At 42.6% G+C, this 14210-nt stretch overlaps 1 protein-coding gene and 1 pseudogene across 2 annotated transcripts in view; both read right to left on the bottom strand.

The window, feature by feature from the left end:
- Window positions 1–14210, bottom strand: part of FMN1 (formin 1) — a 425302-nt gene that overhangs the window by 69431 nt on the left and 341661 nt on the right. The window lies entirely within an intron of this gene.
- On the bottom strand, window positions 2170–3923 carry LOC117070932 (annotated as a pseudogene).

Below are 14210 nucleotides of genomic sequence, written 5' to 3'. Positions count from 1 at the left end.
TTTGCCATCTTCACCCTGACCCTTCTCATCTTTTTTCTAATTCTCAGAACCTCCTGGCATTTATTTCTAATTCAGTTGTTTCCTTTCACCAACTCGGGTTAGTTGAGCCTGGACCCTAGCCTAGTATGCCTGTTTTGTCATACTCTGATGAAAAGCAAATTAAATTCTTGGATGGTAAACTCTCTTTTCTTAAACTTCTGTCTGGTTCCTCAGAAAAAAATTGTAAGTTATATTTATGTTAATATCAACCAAGATATTGAATCCATCTCAAGGGATCCTACATCCCTTGACCAACAAGCTGATAAAGCTGCCTAACTCATCTCAGTCAACCTCTTCCTCTCACATGGTGTGTGGACTAGAACTTGGGTCTCCCTGGGCTTCAGTAGTAGCAAATTGAGGAGGTAAGACCTTACTTACATATAAATGTATTTCCACCCTATGTTAGCTCTGTTCCCTTGCCCTTTCATTTCAAGCTGCCTCAGGAGGAAAAAATCAGATAAAACACAAACAAAAGACAGAAAACAGAAGCCTAAGCGCTAAATCAAGACTATTAATAGTTCCTCCAAATAAAGAAACCGACTGCCATCATCCAAGCTCTGTTCATCTGGTTCTTTCTTTCTCCAAATGTGGCTGAAACTCATCTCCCTTTTAGTCTTCTCTTACTCCCACCGTTATTATTTTCAGCCATTTTTTCCCCAAGAAAAGGCAGCAGCATCTCAAAAGGTGAGAAAGTAAAGGTAGGTAATCTAGGTAGCACTTTCTTTTAACAAATACTTTTCCATCTTTTTCTTATTTCAACTGATCTTGAAAACAGAATCACTGTTTAAAGGGGAGAAGCCCCAGTTACCTCTGATCACCTTGGTTAATTTTAGAACGGGCGCTTCATACTCACCACACAGAGAAATCTAAGGCTTTTATTCACTTACACCCTTCAAAATGCTAACATTAGGAAACCAAAAACTTTTAAAAGTTTTGCCATTCCCAAACTGCCATGCAGTTGGCTTTGTGGCTTTGGACACTCTCAGAGGGAAGGCATCACCTTTGTTAGAGTTTGTGAATTTGAATTAGTTTGGGTTTGTTTGGAAGCAGAGCAACATCAGAAAATCCAGACCCTTTCTTCCTAAAAGCACAAGGCTGCTAGCGAGCAGGCCCAGGATTCGGGAGAGCCGGAGGAGAGGGCAGGGCACAGGAATGTCACCCAGCCTGGCTGGGATACGTGTCAGGCCTGACCACATAACCACAGATACTCACGAGCAAGGCAGACTATTCAGATAAAACGAAAACTGATTTTAAATAAGAGGCATCCCTTATTTTGTTTATTATTTCTTCTAAATCGTGGCTCTAAAAAAATAAACTTAGAATTATTTTCCTCTTCCAAACTGAAATATCTTTTTCTCCCTGGCTTAGACCACCAACCAGGTTTCTGCCACTGGAAATGGGGAAAATACTGGATATCTTTTTGAGGAAGTCTGATCAGATGCCCTATTATCCCAGTTTCCAAACCAAAGATGCTTGGAGATGAAGACACATTTTTTTGGTGTGTGTTCCAAGTTGCAACCTCAAAAACTTGGCAGTTTTCTCACCATGGACTGTGATTTCCATGGTTTGGAAGGGTTTGTTTTCAAATAGATGTTATGGGTAATTCCAAGGGAATTCTATTGCAATCCCCCTGAGCTGACAACCTTTTCCTCCTCTTAAGTGTAACTTTGGTGTTCAAATGACCTTGGGACACAGACGAGGAAGATTCCCAGTGGTAAATGTCTGTGTGGTACAAAACGGGAAGGCAGAAAAAGTGAAGCTTCTAAAGTCATGAAAATAAGAACCAAAGAGCTTTTCATGCATTATCTTTCACGCTGTTCTTCTTTTTCTTTCTTTCTTTTCTTTTCTTTTTTGAGACAGGTTCTCACTCTGTTACCCAGGCCGGAGTGCAGTGGCATGATCGTGGCTCGCTGCAGCCTCAATCTTCTGGGCTCACGTGTTCCTCCCACCTCAGCCTCTCTGTGCCTGGGACTACAGGTGCATGCTGCCATGCCCAGCTGGGACTATCGGTGCACGCTGCCACGCCCAGCTAATTTTTAACAATTTTTTTTGTAGGATGTGGCCTCCCTATGCTGCCCAGGCTGGTCTTGAACTTCTGACCTCAAGTGATCCTCCCACTTCAGCCAGGTGTGAGCCACTGCACCTGGCCTACATTGTTCTTTTAATTTACTTTTATTTAGGAGGACAGTACAGTTCACATTTTCTCCTTTTTCACAGGTTCTATTTAGTGTCATTTATAGTAACAGTAATTCATATTCTAACTTAGCTTTACCTCAGCAACTCTTTCTCCCCTTACTTTTAGTCTCAGTACTACAAATGCCTGCATGCTTTCTCCCCAGAACAGAGGGCTTCATATTTTTCTCCCTAAGCTGTATATGTCTTACAAACTTGTAAAATGAATGTAAATGAACGTAAAACTTTCCCCTTGTTCGGTGAAGAACAAGATGCACCCATGGCTTGAGCATACGTCTCCCTCAGTCTCTTGTCTGTTTTTTCTTTTTTAGAATGCAAAGTATTTTATTTTTAAACTTTCAAAATCTAAAACCAAGCTAGCCTATGTTAAATAATATCGTTTCCAAAGCTGAACGTGCTCACTCGGAGCCCAGTTTTCCGCTTGAAATACAAACACAACTTCCTGACGCTCCTCGGCGGGAGCACTACTGTTCGATGACCTCCGATTAGATGAACTGATCCACCTCAGTGGGTAACATCCCTTTAGTTTTTCCTTGGTAAGGGTTTAAAAATTCTAAAATAGATGCTTTTTTTTTTTTTTTTTTTTTAGTTTTACACTGACAGTTTCATTCCAAATGTCTCCTGGGAGACACACACCATGTACAGGAATCCATCTTCATCCTTCTCACTCTCCTACACCTCTGAGACTGGTGTGGAAACGCTCACCACGCTGTGTCTGCTCACCACCAGGAGGAAGGCTTGATTAGCGCTGAGCCGTAAGCGCCTTCTAATGATCCTGATGAGCTCACTCAGGTTGATGTGGTCCGGGACAAGGAACAGCGCTTTATCCAGGGCAGGAAGCTGCTTCTCGAACCCTTGCATGGTTCTGTGACCACCGGGATTTTGGATGGATGCTGCTCTCGGAGAAGTCGGACTTCTACTCTTTGTTCGAAGGTGCGGTGTGGCCTGAAAGTCTTCTCCGATGTCATGCTGCAGGGATCTGGGTGGTGGCGGTGAGGACATAAGGGTTCTGGTGGCTCCCGGGGGTGGCAGTGGCAGTGACTCTAACTCTGGCGACAGTGACTTCTCTTGTCTCCCTCAGTTTCTTTACTATACGCTTAATCCATCAGAAAGTCTCAAGGCTCTATGCACCTCAGCAATCCCAGTGATAAGGCAAGGGGTTCATGGACTGAGTCCTGAAGCCCTCTTGTGTTTAAGAGATTGGGAAGATGAAGAACCAGCCTAGGAGATGGAGGAATGCCCACGAAGTACACAGAAGACAAAAGAGGGTTAGGGCCTAAAGCAAGGAAAAGGAGTTTTCAACCCATCATTTGATCAGCTATATCTAATGCTCCTGAAAGGCAGAGTAAGATTTTGTGTCAGACATAGCGGGTCTTTGAGACTAGAACAGTGTCTGATTCTTTTTTCCTCAGAGTCTCACATATAGTAGATAACTTATAAATGCTGAATGAACAACTGAAAAAGAATAGTAGTGATCGGTCACAGAGAATGGGATGTGCTCTCTGTTAATTCCCTGCCATCAACAGATGCCCATCCTAGGGCAAAATGGGAGAAAGATTGTAACTTCCACAGTTCTCCTGCTGAAAGGATCCCAAGTGCTGTTGCCTCATTTATGTAGCACGATCCAGAGACACTTCCAGTCTGAAGAACTTCAAAGGTTTTAGGAGGCTGAGGTGGAGGGTTCAGGGAGGAATGAAGGCAAGGGGAAAAGGGATGAATAACCACAATAAAAGGCCGGCATGTTCACAACCATGCTGGACAAAGACAATGATTCCTGAATATGAAGGAATCTGGAGAGCGAGTCACAAGAAACCAAAAACATAAGGGGTGGAGGAGACGCTGAGAGAAAACAGAAAGCTATGGAAGAAGGCAGAGGCTCAAACCGAGGTGAGAGAGCAAAAATTAAAAGCAGAAGGGGGGAAAGAAAAAAAATCAGAGGAGGTGATGCCAATGTATGGAAAAAGAGCAAAGGAAACACAGGGCCATTGCCTTATGCTGAGGACTGAGCGACTGGTGCCTGATTTCTGTGCATCTCAAGAGGAGACAAATGGCAGATTGAGGGGAGCCTCTCTGCGTTTTGGATCTACGAGGAACACATACCAGGTGCGGTGAAATGCTCAAGTAAACAAAAACAGCAGCAGCCACGGGGTTACCAGTGACCTGACTGCAGGCTCTGTCCTCTCCTGGCCTCCAGCCTGAGTGTACAACACACATGCTCGCTTCAAGGAGGTGGGGGGGAGGCAAAAATCTCCTGCAACTGGGTGACCTCTGTTGTCAGCATTTGGCTAATTAAGGAAAGATATTACCCTACAGATCTCTATGCCTTGGTCCTACTTCCTGCTCGTTAAAAAATGGTTTAATGAGAAAAAAAATAAAGGCAACAGAATCCAAATTACTATTTTTTCTCCCAAATGAGCTGAATGGTGGTGGCTGTTGCCAAAACGCTTGAACAATAGGATTGTGACACGAAGACTGAAATCTAAACAACATGAAGAAATCTCGAAAGCCAAGCAGTCCCCATTATCTCACGCTTGCACAACGATAGTCCAGAAGATGAGGGATGAGTCTCCATTTGTGCAAGCAGAGCAGCACTCCAAGGCCCTGATACAGCCACTAATTGCCCATCTGCTTGTTTACACAGCCCAGAGATGGTGACTGGACAAACAGTTCATTTCCTTTGAAACAGGACCAAACTGGGAGGAGCCTGTCACATGGGACAGAGGAGGACTAGGAAGAACTCTCATGGGAAAGTGCCTCCAGATCAGAGCCAAGGACCGGCAAGCCAAGCAAAGATGGGTTCAAGTGGCTGGCTTCCCACAGGCAGCTTCAGGTCTACCGCTTTCTGTGCCCTGCCCACCCACTCCCAGCAGAACTGGAACCTCTCTCCCCGAGGACAGGACATTTTGAGCCACTCACATAAAAGTCTCAATAGGCCAGGTGCGGTGGCTCACACCTGTAATCCCAGCACTTTGCGAGGCCGAGGTGGGCGGATCATGAGGTCAGGAGATCGAGACCATCCAGGTGGTGAAACCTCGACTCTATTAAAAATACAAATTATTAGCTGGGCACAGTGGCGGGCGCCTGTAGTCCCAGCTACTTGGGAGGCTGAGGCAGGAGAATGGTGTGAACCCGGGAGGCGGAGCTTGCAGTGAGCGGAGATCATGCCACTGCACTCCAGCCTGGGCGACAGAGCCAGACTCCGTCTAAATAAAATAAAATAAAAAATAAAAGCCTCAACCAGGGAGCATCAGCACCAACCCAACCTCCAGGCCTTGGCAGCAAGGACAATTGTGTTCAGGTGAACTTCTAGCCCTTTTGGACTTCACTGGATGCTTGGCATTTGCTACACTGGTTCCCATGTTAGTGTTCTCTTTGTCTCGTAGACTGGACTGTAAACAACTTGAGCGCAAGGGACTGGAAGCCCCTGCGTTCCACAGCAGGACTCTTTACATGTGAAGAGCCATTAGCCAGGAAATGCTTATGGTTGTTAATGATGATGAGCTACTCCAAGCATAGTTTCTTTTATTTGCCTACATCAGAAGCTTGGCTTCTTGAGACAAGAGACTCAGACTTCTCATTTATATTCTTGGCAGGCTGTGGAAATCAGTAACGGCTCGCACCCATCAGTGTCCTGGAAGTAGGATTGAGAGAGAAGACTCTCTTGAGAACCTGTTTCTCCTCAAAATAAGATAAGGTTTAAAAAAAAATCAGCTGCCCTACTGCTTAGCTCACAGGTGTGGCGCCAATGGCAGAAGCTCAGTCATGAAGTGGGAAACGACAATTTTAAAAATCCTTAATTTGCTTATAATTATCCAGAACTAACGATAGGTACACTGAAGACCTGTATACTTAACGGGAGGGAGACCTACGTTGCTAAGTCAGTGAGACCAATTTCCGATTTTTCCCTGTGAGCATTTGCGGAGCCACATATTAGCCACATGAGAAACTAAGAAGAATGAATCGTGCCCGGGAGCAGAACTGCAGCCCTGAAATCCAAAGCGGAATGGGGTGGGGGCAGCTTGAGGTCTGTGGGCAAACTCAGCACTCCCAGTCTAGGGCGCTGTTCACCCATTAACTTGGCCTCCTGTTGCCACTGCTGTGTTTTAGCCCTTGGTGAGCATCTGTGTGGTTCAGATCTAACCAGACCAAAGGGGCTGTGGTGGTGAGAGGGCAGAGGAAGATGGGGGAAGAAATGGCTTTTCTTCTGGACAGGAGTGAGGACTAAGTCACTTCCAGGATGATCATATTCTCAGGACGAGCCATGCTATGATATTATTTGAATATCTAGCTCCAGGCAGCTCTATTCTCCCATCTCATTACCAGAAGATTGTAATCACCTGGTATCAGCACATTCACGCTACTACCGAAGACCTAACAGCACGGCTAAAACCTCTTATCTCTGCACATAACTGCGTACAAATGACTAAAACCACTTTGCTTCAAAAACAGAGTAGCTGTGTGAAAGGCATTTTAGAGCGTGTGGGATTCCACACACAGGCAAGTTCCAGGGATCTCAGAAGCCTGGCTGTTTCGTTCGGCGCCAAGAAGGCAAAGATCCCAGGGAAAGGCAGTCGTGTGGGCAGGAGGTGGTCCTCGGATGATGAGCGCAGGTGTCCAGGCGGGAGGGGAGGGTATGGAAACAGTACAAACATGACAGAAAGCTGTGCCAGTGGGTCACCATGCCCTATTCGTACAGAACATTGAGTGGACTGTAACTGTGGACAACTGAAATTCTGAAAAGAAAACGTGCACACACTGGTTCAATTCTAAACAGTGGGAGAAAGAGTTGTTTAAAGAAGAACAGATAATGGCTCATTCCACCCTCCCCAGTCTTTGGAAGATAGACACAGGAGTGTCACACAGTACAAAAGTTAGTATTACACAGAAAGAGGGACTTACACGCAGGAACAAAATTTAAAAACAAACCAACCACTGGCATTTATCACCATTTATCCAGCCAGTGGTTTCTTTATCCCCTTGGCTATTGCTTTAGATATTTTTGCTTGGAACTTCTCCCCACCTTTTTCTGACAGCTCATTGATCTTGGCTTGGAGCATCACAGTTCGTGGGAAACAATACAGGCTACTTTTCTAGCTTATTCCTTCTTAGATGCCTCTTGGATGTTGTCCATTTAATATGTTTGAGAAATACAGAGAGACACATAGTGTTTTAATCTCAGAGTATATGCGATGTGTCCCTGGAGAAGTCTCATAGATCCAAGGGAATCATTTCATTGAAGTAAGGCTTGTATTTCAAATTGATCCACCTGGAACATGTAATCAAAACTCATGAACTTTAATATAAATTCCAGATTCTGGTTTCTTATCTATATTTTTGGGAACATAACATTGGTAGATAAACTAATTGAAAAAAATTATTTTCAATGTGATTTAGAAATGGTTTTTAACTATTTCTACACATTCCATTGCTCCATCTCAGAAGAAGCGGAGTAGAAAACTGCAGCAAATTGGACTTTATGTTAAAGTCCTAGGAAATACATTCTGGCTGAGGTGATGGTTCTTGTGTGCTACACTAGGCGTGTAACATGTGGACCTGGGTTCGTGAGGCTACTATTTATGAAGCTGTATATTTCCTTCTGTGTAGTAACACAGAGCGTGATTATGGAGAATGAGAAAATCCAGTTGCCTGGAAATATCATCCATCCGGAAGGAGTCATGAGAACCAGAAGAGATTTGTATTTTGCTATTTATCTGACGCTTAAAGATTATACCAATCCATTTTCCTAGGGCAAGCACAAATGGTCAGTTTTATAAATCTTGATGGACTAAGTCAAGTAAAAGCCAGAGCCTACTAGTTAAGAGTCCAGATATCAAGAGCCACAATTCTGAGGAACAATCAATTAGACACCGTGGTAGCTCGTCTCCGAGATGTCCATCATCAGCTTTTTCCTTCCCTGCATGTTTGTGCTGTTCTCTAGTTGAGAGGTGGTGTCTACTGCTTCACTCCCTTAAAACCGGGCTGGACTGTGACTTCTCTGAACAACAGTGACGTGATGTTTCAGTCTCAGTGTTTGAGAGGATAGGCAATTTCTAATTTCTTATCCTTGGGACATGTGCTCAGGAAAAAGCCAGTAACTATGTAAGAAGGCTAACTACCGTGAGACCACCATGCTATGAGAAAGTGCAAGCCATGTGGAGTGACAGCGTGGGCTCTCAGAGATGCCCAGCCAAGCCCCACCCTCCATCCACCTGAGCCGAGAAGCTGCAGCCTACAGATGATTTCAATGCCAGCCATAATCTAAATCCAACTTCACAGGAGACCTGAAGCAAGAACCAGCCAGTTAAATCTAGTCAACTCACTCAACTGTGAGAGACAGGCATACACTGTTTTAGCCTACTAAGTTTTGAGGTGGTTATGCACCTGGATTCCTATTGTCAATTGGCTATAATTATCAAATATCCACTGGCAAATATAAGTTCCAGAGGCAAAGACTGTGTTCATTTTGCTCATCATTGCATTCATAACATGCAGCACAGTGCCTAGAACGTAGAAATCCCTAAACTAATAATACATAACAATTTGTAGAAGTGTATCTGTTCCAGTATGAAAGAAAGACCCATAGTCAACTGGCTGACATTTTTTATAGCCAGCTTCATGACCACAATAACCTTACGGTGGTAGTATTACTACCTCTCTCTTTGAGATGAGGGAACCTCAGCTGTTTTTTTTTTTTTTTTTTTTTAGGAAGTAAGTTTCCCAAGCTCAGAAAGGTAAGGGAGAGGGCTGGGCATGGTGGCTCGCGCCTGTAATCCTAGCACTTTGAGAGGCCGAGGCAGGCAGATGACCTGAGGTCAGGAGATCAGGACCATTCTGGCCAACATGGAGAAACCCCAGCTCTACTAAAAATACAAAAAATTAGCCAGGCGTGGTGGCACATGCCTGTAATCCCAGCTACTTGGGGGGCTGAGGCAGGAGAATCCCTTGAACTCAGGAAGTGGAGGTTGTGGTGAGCCGAGATCACGCCATTGCACTCCAGCCTGGGCAACAGGAGCGAAACTGTCTCAGAAAAAGAAAGAAAGAAAGAAAGGCAGAAAGGCAGAAAGAAAGGAAGAAAGGAAGAAAAAGAAAGGAAGGAAGGAAGGAAGGAAGGAAGGAAGGAAGGAAGGAAGGAAGGAAGGAAGGAAGGGGAGAGAATTGAACTCAGGTTTGTGCAATTCTAAAGCCAGGCTCTGTTTATTATAGTCTCCCAGGAGACTACAACAGAAACAATGAGAAAACAATTTGAAAGAGATGCAAAACCCACCCCTTGAATCTTACCCAGGACTATCGAGCTCCATTAATTGCTGTCAACACGCTGGAACCTATTTCACATGAAGCTCAGACCAATTACAATTAATGCCACAGTCATGACTACAAGCTAGAAACCAATGCCAGAGGAAGCTTAAGTTAAAGAAAGCAACAATCACGCACATATATTATGTTAGCAATTAGGCTTAATCCTAGAATCATGAAGCCAAAGGGAATGTATTAAAGAGAGAACAGTGCCCTCCTGGGAAGAAGAGCAATTTCAAATAGACTTTTTAGTGGCTTTCTACATTACCTACTTGAATATATTATGCTCCCCTAGAATTACTATATTACAATTACTCACGCCACATTTTATTTATTTCAGCAAGGAAATGGGATGGTGCAATGAGCTCAGTGGGCAGATGGTTTGGTTATTTCAATGAATAATTTGAATGTCAACAAGTTGGTGGATGCTAAGATGAAAGGGAAAGTAGTAAATAGCAAAGGTCTCGATGCCTGACTCTGAGATGGAGTAAGGATGAGCTATCAGGACTGGCATCTCACTTCTAGAAGTTGAGCGCTTAGGTTTTGCTAAATTTATAAAAGCACATGAACTAATGTCGCATATTTCCTATAACGAGAAAACCAGTTTATCTCTGTTTAAAACAGTTCTGATCTACTCAAACATACATTTTTAATTTTCACTGAAAAATGCTATAAATAAATCAAAATTCAAATAAAAAAACTGGGAGGGAAAGGTAGATCTATTTCTCAATTCAGAAGATTAATAAAAGGATTAAGGAATTAAATAATCACATTCTCTAGCCTCAGCTTACAACTTTTTAAAGGCTCAGTTTCTCAATAAATGGAAAAGCAAATTCTCATTATTCTCCCAATCTGTTTGAAAGCAGAGTTGGGGTGTTACGGTGATTAACAGTTATCAAGGCCCATTAAAGTTGTTAATTATAGTGGCGTTTACTATCATTTTCCATCATTTTTAGCTACTGAGACAGGGTCTTTGTGGATCCCAAGGATCATGTGTTTGCAGTTCAATTCAGCAGCCACTAGGTGGTAATATTGTTGATTTTGGTAGCCATGAAGTGTGATCTATCAGACCCGCCCTCTTAAATGGAATTATATACATCCCTTATATCATCAAGATGTAACTATAGAAATTATAATTATACTTTAAAATATTTAAAATACTTTAATTGTGAAAAATATAATCCCATATAAAGTTCCATGCATATCTGGTATCTTTTAATCTTATGCTAATTCTACTTACCTTTTACTCTAATTATATACATTATCATCTTCAAATTATACTTATAACAAAAAGACAGTGTCAGGTCTTAGAGAAATCCAGCTTATATTCATTGCTTTTGGCTTATTTTTAGAGGAGATGAAAAAGATGCACATAACTTTCCTTCTAAAAGTTATGGCCGTCCTCTGTAGTAAATAATTATTTGCCACTTGAACTTGGAACCACTGCTATTTGCACCACTGGGTAAGTAAAACTTCTGTGGTTAACTTTTCTGAGACCCACTATCTGAAGCATCTGATAAGGTTTGACAAAATGACATTAACAGCAGCAGCGGCTGATACACATAGTACCAGGTTCTGTGTTAACTGCTCCACATACATTAGTCCTGGGTTCCTACTAGAGCTGCCACAATTCATTTAAGGCCAAATGAATTCAGCAGAAGAAACAGACCTGTATTATTTGAAAGAATGAAAAGATCTTTCCAAAACTGGACATTGTCTACAAAACTATGTATTATGTAACCGGTATTATGCACAATAACTCCCCGAAGGCAATACAGGTGTTAAGCTCTTCCATTATGAAGAAGACAATAACTGTATAAATTAAAGAGAAGTCATGTGATAGCACCTTTGATCAATCACTGATGAAAACCTTGCCATAGCTGTCAAGAACCCAAAGAGAAAGTGGTGGCTAGGCCAACAATTACGTGAAGCAATTTATCATGAGAACAACCATTATGCAAGATGCAGAGCTCAATACTGATTCCATAAAATACTTAAATGCTTGTCACTGCAATTCTTTACTAATTACAATGGAAACTTTGTTGTTATCGTTGGGAAAGGTAAAAGAGGACCTCTACTGAGACCTCAGAAAAGGAATCTTTGAGTTATTAAGCTGTTACCCAAGGTTAAGGCAAATCTGCTATTTTGATACTTTTCTTCTTTAGATGGTGAAACAAAAATGCTTATTTCTATATACCCATTGGGTCCTGGGACTCAGATAAACTACGTGGTTCTCTAGGTCAGCAGCAGGGCACAGTAATGACGCTGGGATTGAGCTCACCCCGACCTTGAGTAAGTTCCCACGTCCCTCAGATTCAGTTTTCTTATCTGGAAAGTTAGGAATGGAAAAAAATCAGTTTCAAAGGATTGCTGCAAAATTAAATGAAGTGCTACGCACCTGTTCAAGTCAAGTAGTATGCTCCCCAGTCCTCCCCTCCACACACCAGAACTAAAAATTCAGGAGGAAAATGTTCAGTATATGGGTGTTTCTCACAGAGAGTCAAAGTGGGATAAGAATGCCTTAAACATAACATATTGTATTTATTAAAGCTTTATAGTTTATATGGTGGTTTCCTATGTTATCTTTTTTTTTTTTTTGACACGGAGTCTCGCTCTGTTGCCCAGGCTGGAGTGAAGTGGCCGATCTCAGCTCACTGCAAGCTCCGCCTCCCGGGTTTACGCCATTCTCCTGCCTCAGCCTCCCGAGTAGCTGGGACTACAGGCGCCCGCTACCACGCCCGGCTAGTTTTTTGTATTTTTTAGTAGAGACGGGGTTTCACTGTGTTAGCCAGGATGTTCTCGATCTCCTGACCTCGTAATCCGCCCGTCTCGGCCTCCCAAAGTGCTGGGATTACAGGCTTGGGCCACCGTGCCCAGCCTCCTATGTTATCTAATTTCATCTTCATAATGACACCATGTACTAGGTATTTATTACTATTCCCATCTTACAGACAAGAAAAAAAAGGCCCCCAGAACTTAAAATCCTTTGCAAAATCACACAGAAAGGTTAAGTGATGAACTCAGTGTTCAAACCTAGGTCTTCTGCCTTCAAGCACAAAGCTCTCTCCCTATATTCAGAACACTTAAAAACACAACATTTTATTGTGCCTATCGTTACGAAGACTGTATTGCACACTTAAGAACTTGTTAACATGGTAGAATTCATGCTAAGTATTCTTACTAAAATAACAAAAGTTGTATGTATGTAGAAAAAAGTATTGCTTAATCGAATTAAACAGCTTCTGCACAACAAAAGAAACTAGTGTCAGAGTGAACAGGCAACCTACAGAATGGGAGAAAATTTTGGCAATCTACCCATATGACAGAGGCCTACTATCCAGAATCTACAAGGAACTTAAACAAATTTACAAGAAACAAACACCACCATCAAAAAGTGGGCAAAGGAGATGAACAGACAATTCTCAAAAGAAGACATTTATGTGACCAACAAACATGAAAACAAGGTCAACATCACTGATCATTAGAGAAATGCAAATCAAAACCACAATGAGATACCATCTCGCACTAGTCAGAAGGGCGATTAAAAAGTCAAGAAAAAATAGGTGCTGGTGGGGATGTGGAGAAATAGGAACACTTTTACACTGTTGGTGGGAATGTAAATTAGTTCAACCATTGTGAAAGGCAGTGGCAATTCCTCAAGGATCTAGAACCAGAAATACCATTTGACCCAGCAATCCCATTATTACGTATACACCCCAAGGATTATAAATCATTCTGCTATAAAGACGCATGCACACATATGTTGACTGCAGCACTATGTACAACAGCAAAGACTTGGAACCAACCCAAATGCCCACTGATGACAGACTGGATAAAGAAAATGTGGCACATATTCACCATGGAATAGTATGCAGCCCAAAACAAGCATGAGTTCATGTCCTTGGCAGGGACATAGATGAAGCTGGAAACCATCATCCTCAGCAAACTAACACAGGAACAGAAAATCACACACTGCATGTTCTCACCCATAAGTGGGAATTGAACAATGAGAACACGTGGACACGGGGAGGGGAACATCACACACTGAGGCCTGTTGGGGGGTGGGGGGCAAGGGGAGGGAGAGCATTAGGACAAACACCTAAAGCATGCAGGGCTTGAAACCCAGATGATGGGTTGATGGGTGCGGCAAACCACCGCGGCACACGGATCCCTATGTAACAAACCTGCACATTCTGCCTATGTATCCCAGATTTTAAAGTAAATTTTTTAAAAAAAGGAAAAAGTATTGCTTAAAGAAAATAAAACAGATAGTTATATTTAAAAACCCTTTTTAAAGCAAAAAGTATACATGTAGTCACGATAGTAAGAGATAATCAGAACATGGCTCAGTATCATGACTAAGACTTCAGAGGTTACTAAAACTCTTCTTTGGGGAAACACAACTTAGTCTCCTCCCAGTTCTTCCAAAACAAACTAATGAAATGTGAAAAGGGTGAATTTACAAGTGGACAACAAGGTCTGTACATAGAAAGAGCCTGACTGACTTGGCTCCATCCCCTCCTTCTACCTGGGGACATTTCCAGTCATCAGAAAGAGGCTAATGCAACTGCAGCTCCAGAGTCTCATCAGACTATCTTGGATTCTGCCATGATGAAAGGGAAATGAAGAGATTACCCAAGAACACCACCATGAGGTTGTCCTTAGTAACACTTTAATTCTTACAC

This window comes from Trachypithecus francoisi, unplaced genomic scaffold (genome assembly GCF_009764315.1).
Source record: "Trachypithecus francoisi isolate TF-2019V2 unplaced genomic scaffold, Tfra_2.0 Lachesis_group3, whole genome shotgun sequence".
NCBI classification, from domain to species: domain Eukaryota; kingdom Metazoa; phylum Chordata; class Mammalia; order Primates; family Cercopithecidae; genus Trachypithecus; species Trachypithecus francoisi.
Note: the sequence above shows the minus strand (reverse complement) of the source record. Positions and strands in the feature narration are given on the sequence as shown.